Source organism: Rousettus aegyptiacus, unplaced genomic scaffold, assembly GCF_014176215.1.
Source record: "Rousettus aegyptiacus isolate mRouAeg1 unplaced genomic scaffold, mRouAeg1.p scaffold_m13_p_3, whole genome shotgun sequence".
NCBI lineage: Eukaryota > Metazoa > Chordata > Mammalia > Chiroptera > Pteropodidae > Rousettus > Rousettus aegyptiacus.
The window spans coordinates 172,340,754-172,350,757 of record NW_023416306.1 but is presented as its reverse complement, the minus strand read 5'-3'; the positions used below and the strand labels follow the sequence as shown (position 1 = coordinate 172,350,757).

General features: G+C 63.7%; 1 long non-coding RNA gene across 4 annotated transcripts; it reads right to left on the bottom strand.

Annotated features, from left to right (window-relative positions):
• Positions 1–1,330: 1,330 nt before the first annotated feature.
• On the bottom strand, positions 1,331–7,157 carry LOC118600423. Of its 4 annotated transcripts, none has more exons than XR_004950083.1 (4): positions 5,185–7,157; positions 4,672–4,904; positions 3,972–4,086; positions 1,331–2,106 (listed from the first exon to the last, which is right to left on the bottom strand). It is a non-coding gene; the product is annotated as an uncharacterized LOC118600423 (long non-coding RNA). The 4 variants fall into 4 exon arrangements; XR_004950081.1 differs by lacking the exon at positions 1,331–2,106 and adding an exon at positions 3,230–3,705 and having other exon boundaries at positions 3,972–4,245; XR_004950080.1 differs by lacking the exon at positions 1,331–2,106 and adding an exon at positions 3,230–3,705.
• Between the last annotated feature and the right edge of the window lie 2,847 nt (positions 7,158–10,004).

The window sequence follows — 10,004 nt, the reverse complement described above, 5'->3', positions numbered from 1 at the left end:
CTGGGTCGGGTCCCCGGGAGACCAGGGTGCTCTTATCCAAAAAAGAGGCAATGGAAGCCTGGCAGAAGGTCCCTCACCGCGAATACAAGGAGCCAGACCCCGGCAGACTCTTACACCCAGCCCAGCGCCTCGTGGGCGGGTGGGGACATTGAGGCTGAGGATGGCCTTGCTCCAGGCCCCGTGGTGGCCCATTCAGGCAGCAGGGCTGGGGAGGAGGAGAAAGGAACTGTCCGGTACAAGCCCTCCTCTGCGGGCACCCAGGGCACCCAACAAAGGACCCAGTCCTGGCAGAGTGGTGAGTCGCTAAGTGGAGAGAAGGTTTCTGGGATAAGGTGGGCCTCCGGGGGATGAGGGAGGGGGTCCACTCGCACAGGAAAGAGCACTGAAGAGTCGGGTTCTTGGCCAAGGCACTGCCCAACCCTATTGCTGCCTGGAAAATGGGCCAACAATCCCTCTCCCGAGATGGCCAGGGGCCGTTGGAGCTGAGAGGTGGAGACCAGCCTGAGAGCCGCGGGCAGCGCTGCAGGGGGGAATTTTCGAGGCGAGGCCAGGGTTTGGAAGGCAGTGGGATTACTCCTTGGGATCAGGGCCTGGGGACAGGGTTCAAAGTTCCCGTTTAATCTCCTCGGCGAAAGGAGGAGGGGGCGCGGGCGCCGTGGGCTGCAGGAGGCGTGGAGCCCCAGGTCCGCAGACTGCGCGTCCACACACGACACCCCCACCCGGGGAGTCTACACGGCTGCTCTGTCCCCGGGCTGTGCGGCGGCGCGCGGTGTGGTCCAGGCCGAGCTGGAGCAGGTGACTCGATGGTGGTGCGTCCTCACTGAGGAATACGGTACAACCCCAGAGGCGGCACACACTGAACGCGGACGCCGGGTCTGGGTTCACATTTGGACCCCACCCTCCTGATACCACCTGGGAGGCCGCCGAGCCCCTCGGTGCTTCCCTTTCCTCACCGGAAGCCGGACGATAATAATAATAATAATAATAATAATAATTAATAATAGCTGCGGGTCCCGCGCCCCGCCCCCCGCCCCGCGCCGCGCGCCCCCTGGGGCAGCAGTCCAGGTCGCAGAAAGACATATAGTATTTTCTGAGTTTTCCCCAAGGACTGCTTTAGTTGGTCTTGGAAAAGGAAACGCCCTCTGGGAGGCCCGCAGCGGAAGCACGGCTTGGAGACGGTGCCATCGCCCCATTCTACAGAAGCCGAGGCGAGGCTCGAGCGTGGGGTGCGTCGGGCCACCCCCGGGGCCGGGCGCGGGGGGGGGGGGCCGGGGGCCGGGGGCCGTGGGGGCTGAGCGATCGGAACGGGCGCCCCCTCGGGCAGGCCGTGCGCGCCTCCTCCCCGCGTGCCCGCCGGCGGGGGAGGCGCGGGGGGCAGAGCCGCGGGCCTCGCGGGTTTCATCCCGCCCGCTGCTCGCAGCAGCTCCGCACAGATGTTCTCCCGCGGGGCCTCCCGGGCTGCGTTTCAGGGCCCCTGGGTCGGTTCCTGAGGGGGCGGGAACGCGCCGCCCGGGCGCCGTCACCACCTGGCAAAGGCTTAGCGAGCACCTGGCCGATGCGGAGCGTGGCTGCCGGCGCGGATGGCCCGGAAGGGCCGCGAGGCTCGGGGCCCCGACTGTGTGCCAGGCCCGCTGCGGGCGGTGCCTTCTTCCCTCCTCCCCGCGCCCCATGCAAGAGAGGAGAGAGCGGATCGCTTCCTGCTGCAGGAGGGGAACCAGCCCCGGAGAGCTTAGGCTGCTTTTTCAAGCTCAGCGTGCAGCCTTCGAACCGAGCCTCGAAGCCTGGGAAAGTCTGGACGTTTGGGAAAGGGAGGGTTGCGTTAGGCAGGGGAACAGCTTGGGCAAAGGCGTCGAGGTGGGCAGGTTGCAGGGCGACGAAAGGAGGCGAGGCCAGGTGGGAGGGCCCAGGACTCTGCATTCTGTCTGCCAGAGGCTGGGTGGAGGCTCGGCGGGGCACTCCGCTGCAGCAAGGAGGCTTGCTGGAGAAATTTTGAGGCTGGTTGGGAGGAGCTGGGAGGAACACTGAGGCCGGCCTTGGCCAGGGTGCCCGTGGAGTGCTGGGGAGCTGGTTCTGGCCTCTTCCTGCTCTCTCTGCACAATCCTTTATCTGCACACTCAAAAAGTGAGGCACCGGTTAGGAGGCGTGGTGGGCTCCCTGGAGGAGGCACCAGGCAGTGTGACAGCCGGGAGCTCCCAGGGCAGCAGGGGCATCAGGGGCTGAGGGCACAAGGCAGCCAGCAGGGCGCCGGGCAAACGGGTTGGACCGGCTGGGGAGGGGGCACAGCCTTTGGGTGGGGCACTTGTGACTTGCTACTGACTCGATGCCTTGGGGCTGGTAACCTGGGAGGCCACTCCCGGGGTGTCAGCCTGGGAGAGGTCTGGGCAGCACTGGCCCTGTTGAGATGGCAGAGGCTTTGGCTGCAGACCGGCCCTGGGACCCACCCCCACGCAGCCACCCCAAACGGAAACCCGAAAGCCTTCTCAGTCCTTGTCCCCGTGCCAAGCTGCTCCCTAGAGGTGGCCCTCACTCTGCCTTCTGCGCCCCCCTCCCCACTGCTCCAGTGAGGCAGAGGACTCCTCAACCTCCTCCCCAACATTCCTTGGCCACCCTTGGACACAGAGTCCTGTTCTCTCCCTTCTGCGGCCGCTTCTCTTGGGGGTGAGCTCCCCTCCACACCCCCAGCTAAGGGCGCCCACAGTGCCAGTTCCAAGCTGCCTCTTTCTGGACTCCAGACCCCGACACTAGCTCCTCAGGGGGAAGTACTGCCCCTGCCTTGCAAGTCCCTCAGACACCCCGTGCCCAGCGCCACTTCCTCAGCTTGGGTCGGAGTCCCAGCCACTCCAGCCAGATGGCCACGGGGTGGCAAACGAGCTGCTCCCCTCTCTGCGCATAGAATGGGGGTAACGATGGTGCCCACTTCATAAGGGGTGCTGAGGGGCCAGCGTCAGCTTCTTGGGAGAGCGCCTGGCACAGTGAGTGATCGGTTGGTTCCCAGTGTGTCCGAGTCTAAAAGGAAGACCCCTTATCCTGCTCAGTGGGCACTGTCACTGGGAGGCTGTGGTAGGCAGCCCCAAAAGGTCCCCAGGGATGCCATCTCGTGGTCACACCCTGGCGCGACCCCCAGAAGTGATAGGGTTTCCACTTTGGGGGTTTTGCATGCCGGCTCTGAAGCAGATCTGTGCCCAGGATCCTTCTAGGATTTGACATTTGTCTCCTGATCGATACCTAATTCAGTAGCAATTTTTATAAACAATGACTTTCAACAAGTCGTTCCAGAACATCAACAGTGTCCCCAGACACGCGGGCTGTCTCTCTGCGCTCATGTTCCAGCAGTCTGGGCACTGTTCCGTGAGAGGATTCACGCCAACACATTCGAGAGGTTGTGGGACAAGGCACGTGACTCGCAATGGGTGGGGCAGGAGCAGCCCCTGTCGAGGGTGCCGACTTGGGGCGGGTTGGGAGGGTGGGCTTGCGGGTTCCAGGGCTCCTCGGAGCAGTACCACTCCGCTGGCGGGGTGGGCCTGAGTGGGTCTGGGAAAGGGTCGTAGCGGCCGTCAGCTTTCTGCCCCGTGCTTCGCAGCCGGTGCGGAGTGGCTCAGGCCGTGAGCTGGTTACGAGCAACTGGGTGAAAAGCTTCGCCGGGCTGGGCTGCTGTTGTTTACCTCCAGGTGCTGTGGTTTCCCTGGCTTCGGGGGCCTCTAAAGGCTTAAATCTAGGGCCCATCTCTGTCACACCCCCCCGTTTACCTCCATATTCCATCAGTCCCCAAGTCTCAGTAGTTGTGCCTCCCGGATATCTTGGGTCCCCTTTTCTCCCTCCCAGTGACTCCAGCCCCTCCAGTTCAGCTCCTTCGGGGAGGCTGCAGTGGGCTCTTCCTGCTCCCTCGCCTACACCCTCCCGCCCCTCCCCTTCACCGACCCCTGTGCCCCTCCGCTCGCTGCTGCCCCCCAGCCGCACCTAGGGCTCCCTACCTCCGGGTGCGTTTTCAAGCCGGGCTCCTCCTTGCCACCTGCTCACAGCAAAGAGCCTGAGCTCTGGTCCTACCCGCTGCAACCGCTTATCTGCCCTGTGTCCTAGTCATGGCAGCTGTAAGGAGGGCATAGAGTGACTGTTCTTGCCCTTCCCTGGAGCCTAGGAGGATCACACAGGTGAAAGGGGTCCAAGGGCGTCAAGGGCTTTTCGAAGGACTGTTACTGTGAATGTCATCGCTGTTGTTAGAAGCATTCGGAAACGAGGCGTTCAGAGCTGCAGGATGGCCATTAAGAAATGCCACAAATCAGCAAAACTGCACCTGGCCCCTCCCCAGAGTGGCAGGCGAGGGGAGAGGGAGCAAACGCAGAAGACCCGGGTTCGAGGCCGGGTCCATCAGCTTCCTGGGAAGGTGCCCGCCAGGCAGACTCTCCCTCCTCAGACAGGAGACACAACGCCTGAACCATGATACTGTTAGGGATCCACGAAATTTTGAATTTTGTTTAAAATCATAAAGAAAAAAGAAATTTTAGGGTGAAGAAAGTGTTGTAATATATGCGATTTACATATCCTTGTTGATACCAGAACTGTTACAAAATGGAACGTTCATATTTTTCATGGAGGAAGGAGCCAGACAGGCGGTGCCCAAAGCCAGGCGGGCCTCTAAGCAGGGTTTCGGGTGCTGAGCCTCAGTTTTCTCACCTGGAGAGTGGGCGCGGTCCTGAGCCACGTGAGAACGGAGAGCCGCGCACGCTGGGGGCTGGCCTTGGGGCTCCTCCGTCCATCTGGCAGGGATCTCCGATCACCGCTCGGCACCTGGGACGGGCTTAAGGGAAGCAGACAAGCGCCGGGCCTCACAAGGCTTAAAGGAGGTGTCGGGAAGGCGCGACAGGAAAGAAAGGAATGGGGAGCAGAAGGAACCAGATACCAGGAACCTTTTGGAAAGGAAAAACGGGCTCAGGAAACGCTTTTCCTCCTCCTCCGGCTGGTGGAGGGGCACGCGAGCCAGCTGCATAGAGCCCCCCCCCGCCCCCTGCCGGGGAGAGGCACAGGTGCCTATGGACTGGGGGCGCCCCTCCCAAGGGAGGAGCACAACTGGGGAGAGACAGGAGGCTCTGGGTCATAGTCACAGCTCCTGCGTCCTGGGCCAGGCCTCCAAGTGTTCCCTCTCCTTGCGCTGAGTCCCTGCCTCTGAGGTGGGAGTAGGGAACTCACCTGCCTCGCAGGTGAAGAAGCTGCCACTCCAGAGAGGTTAAATGGGAGACTCAGGGCCTGTCCGGGGAATCATTTTCCAGGCTCAGCCATGGCCCGTCCATCTCATGGTGGAGGAATTCCAGACTGGCTGGCGGAGGGTGGGGGCGGGACTGGAGTCTGTCCCAGATACCCGAGTGTGTGTGCGTGACAGAGAGATTTATCACCTAGGGGAACAGCCCCGGCCCACGCCCACCCACCCCCACACATGCCCCTATGCAGTTGTCACTCAGCACGCTCAACCCACATGCAGTGCGCACTAGACACCGGGCGGTCACACACACACACACACACACACACACACAGCCTGTGGGCAAGCCCATAGCTCCAACCCTCTCTCATTTTTGGCCTCCTTTACTCTGAATTCAGACCCCACCCAGCCCAGCGCCCTGGGCTGACCCTTCCTCAGAGGCTGAGTCTGAGTCCCTCTGGCCCCCCTCTGAGCTCCCGCCCTGCAGTGGCCTCCAGTGAGCAGACTAGGAGTGTGTGGGCGGGACCATCTCCTGGGGCCAGGCCCCCCTGGCCTGCTGGGCCCCCGCTGGGGGATCAGGGATGTGGAAGGGTGCTGAGGGGTGGTGAGGGGGCAGCAGGAGGGGCCCTGGTCTCTTCCAGCGGGGCCTCCTGCTGGGACCCCTGCCAGCTCCCTGCTTCCACCTCCCGCCCGGCCCCAAGCCTGGCAGCCCCCTTCGTCACTCTCACAGTTGGAAAGCAGGGGAGGCCCCACTGAAGCACAGCCGCCAAGTGTGTCTGGAAACTTCTGCAAACCCCGGGGGCTCTGTGTTCCCCTGGGACTCAGTTTCCCCCAGGAAGATGGGCCCAGAACCACGGGAACCCTGCGGTGGAGGTGGGGTCCGGCGCGTGTGCCCCCACCCGGCCTGCCAGGCTGTGGGTGTTCGTGGCAGGAGCCGGAGGGGAGCGGAGAGCAGCCGGCTCCAGGGCAGGGGCGGGAACCGCGTCCCCCTCCCTAGGCCGGGCCTCCGTCTCCCCAGCCAGGGAGGCCCGGCCTGCACGCAGCCAGCGGCCCCAAACGCGAGCCAGACAATTGCTGATGGATGGGGGAGGGGCTTATCTTGGGTCAAGGGTCGCCCCCTCCCCCTGCCCAAAGTGCTCTGGGACACATCCCTGGCCATCTCCAAAAGCCTGGAGCTCGGCTCCACATCTGTGAAACGAGGGCCTGGCGTGCCCAGCTGCCCGGCGGCCGGTCCTGAGGGCGGGCGGGCGCGGGGGATGGGAGGGCGGTGCTCTGCAGGCCGCCCCTCCCGCCACTGCTTCCCTCCTTCCCCCCATCACTGGAGGGGCTGTGGCCCCCGGACGCTGGAACCCGGGGCTTCGAATCCGAGTTCCCGGGAGTCCAGACTCCAGAAGCCCGGAACAGGGCATGCGGGACCGAGAAGGACCCCAGCGCGCGGCGGCGGGGGGTCGTGTGAAACCCCGCACTGCCCCTCTGCTTAGACGCTCCCATTCGCCCTCCTGGCCCTGGGCCCAGCAAGGCAGGGTGGAAGGGCGCGCCTCCCGGCGCGGGCTTGGGCTCCTTCTCCGGAATCCGGTAGTTCCCAGCCCCGAGTGCGGGAGACCTGCCACCTCATCCTGCAGGCTCCCTTCATCGCCCTGCGGGGTGCGGGGTGCGGGCCCAGCGCTCACCCGCCCTCCTCGCGGCCTTCTCGGAACTGCCATCCCAGAGGGAGGGATGCCTTGCCGGTCCTGGCCTGGCCGACCTTGGCGCCTCGGGGGCGGAGCCCCGGGAGGCTCTCGGGTCTGAAGTTCCCAGTCTGCTCTCTGCCGCAGGCCCCTCAGCTCGGGGGCTGCCAGGCCTGATGTAACCGAGGTTTGCGTGCGGCGCCCCTGAGGCTGTGTGAGAAGCCAAGCTAGGCACCCCGCACACCCCGCTGGGACATGCCCAGCCTCAGGATGGCCATCGCTAGGGGCACATCAGCAAGCCCAGGGCCTCCCTCAGCACCCCACCCCCCACCCTGTACCCTAACCTCTCAGGAGACCTTGGGCAGTGCTCCAGACTGGAGCATGGAGTGACAAGCCAACTGGTTCCTGGATCCCACAGAGCCTCCTGAGCCCCAAGTGTGGCTGGGGCCAGGCCCGGGGGGGGGGGGGTGTTGTCTGAGTCCGAGGGGCAGCTCTGGCCAGCTGGGGCCCTGGCACAGCCCTACCCTGGGGCCTAGTGGTCTGTGCCACACATGACCTGGGGACCAGCCAAGCCCTGGCATTTCACAAGCTCCCGGGTCCTCAGTCTCCAGCCTGTAAAGTGGGAACAACGCCACCTTGAGGGCTGTGGTGAGGACCAGATCGCACTGGGGAAGTGGCAGCCTGGTATGTGGCCGGCCCCAGGCCCAGCCCATGCAGCCCTCCATCCACCGTCAGCTTGGTGGCCTTGGGAATGTGGCCCCAAGAATTTCAAATTGGAGGGTGTAGAGACTGGTGTTCAAACATCTGGAACTTTCTACAAAACCCAGGTCCACCGTGGGGTGAGGGTTTGGGATCCAGCCCTCCCACCCCGGATCTTGGAAGGCCCAGGGAGTGGGCAGGCCACTGGAGGGCAGGGGCTCAAGGGAAGGCTCCATGTGGCCTGTCACTCCGTAGACCCTGATGAGTCCAGGCACTTGTGGGGCTTGCTCAGGCCTGGAGGAAGACGAGGAATTCTGCTCTGTGATAGGGACATGCTGCCAGGCTGCCCGACCCTGGGGACCACCATGGAGGCGGGCCCAAAGGGACAGGAAGGGAGGTGGGAGGAGCCCCTCCAAGTGCCTGGCAGTCTGGGTAGCACCCCATGGTTGCGGGCACCTCACTCACTGCCTCCCAGGCTTGAGTCGTAGCCAGACCCCCACAGTTCCCAAGGGCCCCTTCGCCTTCCTGCTGGCCTCGTGACTCTCGCTCCATGGGCACGCCCCCCGCCCCGCCCCCATCCCAGCAGAGCAATAAACTTTCATTACTTCAGCTTTCTTAGAGCTCTTCGGTATTTATGATCGCTGTAACACGTGGGAGGAGGTTAGGGAAAGAAACCCACAGAAGGGCTTCTGCGAAAAGCACTGTGGGGTCCCCTTCCTCCCTGCCTTGTCCCCTCGGCTCCTGGTGATGCCCTCCTTGCCCACTGTCCCTCTTTGCCGGGACCTCGTCCCCCCCACACGCCCCGCATCCATTTCCAGTGTTGGTCCCCTCCCCCGGCCACCTCTGTGTCTCTGATAGAGACGCTTGGCATCAGGTCCGTCCCCCGGGGTCCCTCCTGTCTCAGGAGGCCCTGGGCGGCCCCTGTCACCCGCGGTCTCTGTCTGCAGGACTGTTGCTCTTGGTTAGATCCCAGGCACATCCCGGCTGCCCCACGCCCCGCCCCCCCACCCATGGTCTTCCAGGCTGTGAATCAGTTTGCAAGTTGAAAATCAAATAATCAAGTTTTACACTCTAGAGAATCTGTAAACCTTGGCACAGGCAACTTTTAAACAAGAGCAGTTTGCATCCGGAGTTTCGGCCTCCCTGGGCTCCCTGCTGCACAGTCACGATCACGAAGTGCCAGGGCAGGGAGGGGCTGTGGAGACAGTCTTCCCACACCCCCAGTTCGCGGCAGGAGCTCAGAGAGGGGAGCGGGCTTGCGGAGGGGCCCACGCTGGGCAGTGGCTGGGACAGAGATCGCTCACCTCAGGCTCCTGCCCCTCCAGCGGTCCAAGGGAATGGGACCTCCGACAGTCCCATCACTGCCCGGAACTAAGACACTTCCCAGCCTCCCTTACACTTAGCTGTGGCCACGTGACTGTTTTGACCTGGATGGAAACAGACTTTGATGTCGGGAAGGGTCCTGAAGGGGCTTGCCCGCCCTACTCCCCTTCCTTCCTCCTACTGCCAGGACGCAGGCGTCATGGCAGGAGCTTCGGCCGCCATCGTGGACTACAAGGTGACCTCGGAAATAAAAACTGCGTGCCAGAGCCACAGAGTAGAAGCAGCCAGATTCCTGCTACTGTGACACCGCTTGCCGTACAAGCCCTGGCCACCGCCAAACATCCCAAGTATGAGAGAGAACTCAGCTTCCATCTTGACTAAACCGCCATCATTTTGGGTTTCCTGCTGGGTCTGTTAGGCTCAGGCCAATGCTCTTCTGCCCCCTCCAGGGGGTCTTCTCTAAGGAGGCCTGATGAGGGACAATGAGGCCTGGGTGCAGAGCAGTCCCTGGGGTTCGTGACCCCACACTCGTGCATGGGGTAAGGGTAGGGGCCTCAAACGGTTTTTAGTCATTTACCCCCTGGAAAGAAGCTCCAGTTGACAGGAAGGAGGCGGGAGCCCCACCTGCTCAGCCCCCTCCCAGGTCCCAAAGCCCCTGAGTGCACAGAGCGTCTGCCAGGGCTCTGTTCTCAGAAGCACATTTGTGTCCCCCCATTCCCCCAGGGGGCCGGGCCCAGGCCCCTGGGTGTCAGACTGATGGAAGACCGCAGTGACCCAGCCCGGGAGGCACAAACAACTGTGGCTTCCCTCTGCCACCCCAGGCATCCTAGGCTCCAGGGACTCCAGGCGGAGCCACGCCCCTTCCCAAGCCCTCCTCACTCTGGGGACCACTGAGAGGAGCAGCAGGTCCCTCGTCTCTCTGAGATGCTACCCGGCCATGGCCGGGCCGCCGGAATCAGGGTCAGACCCAGAGGAGCCAGGGGCTGGGGCCGGCGTCCACCCGCCAGGCCCCTCGCCGCCCCCGCCTTCCACTCCGTGCTGTGGGGGCCTTGGCGTCTCCGGCGTCAGCTCGCCCTCTGTAGAGCGGGCACATGGCACCCGCCCGCCTGCCTCCCTCCCACACT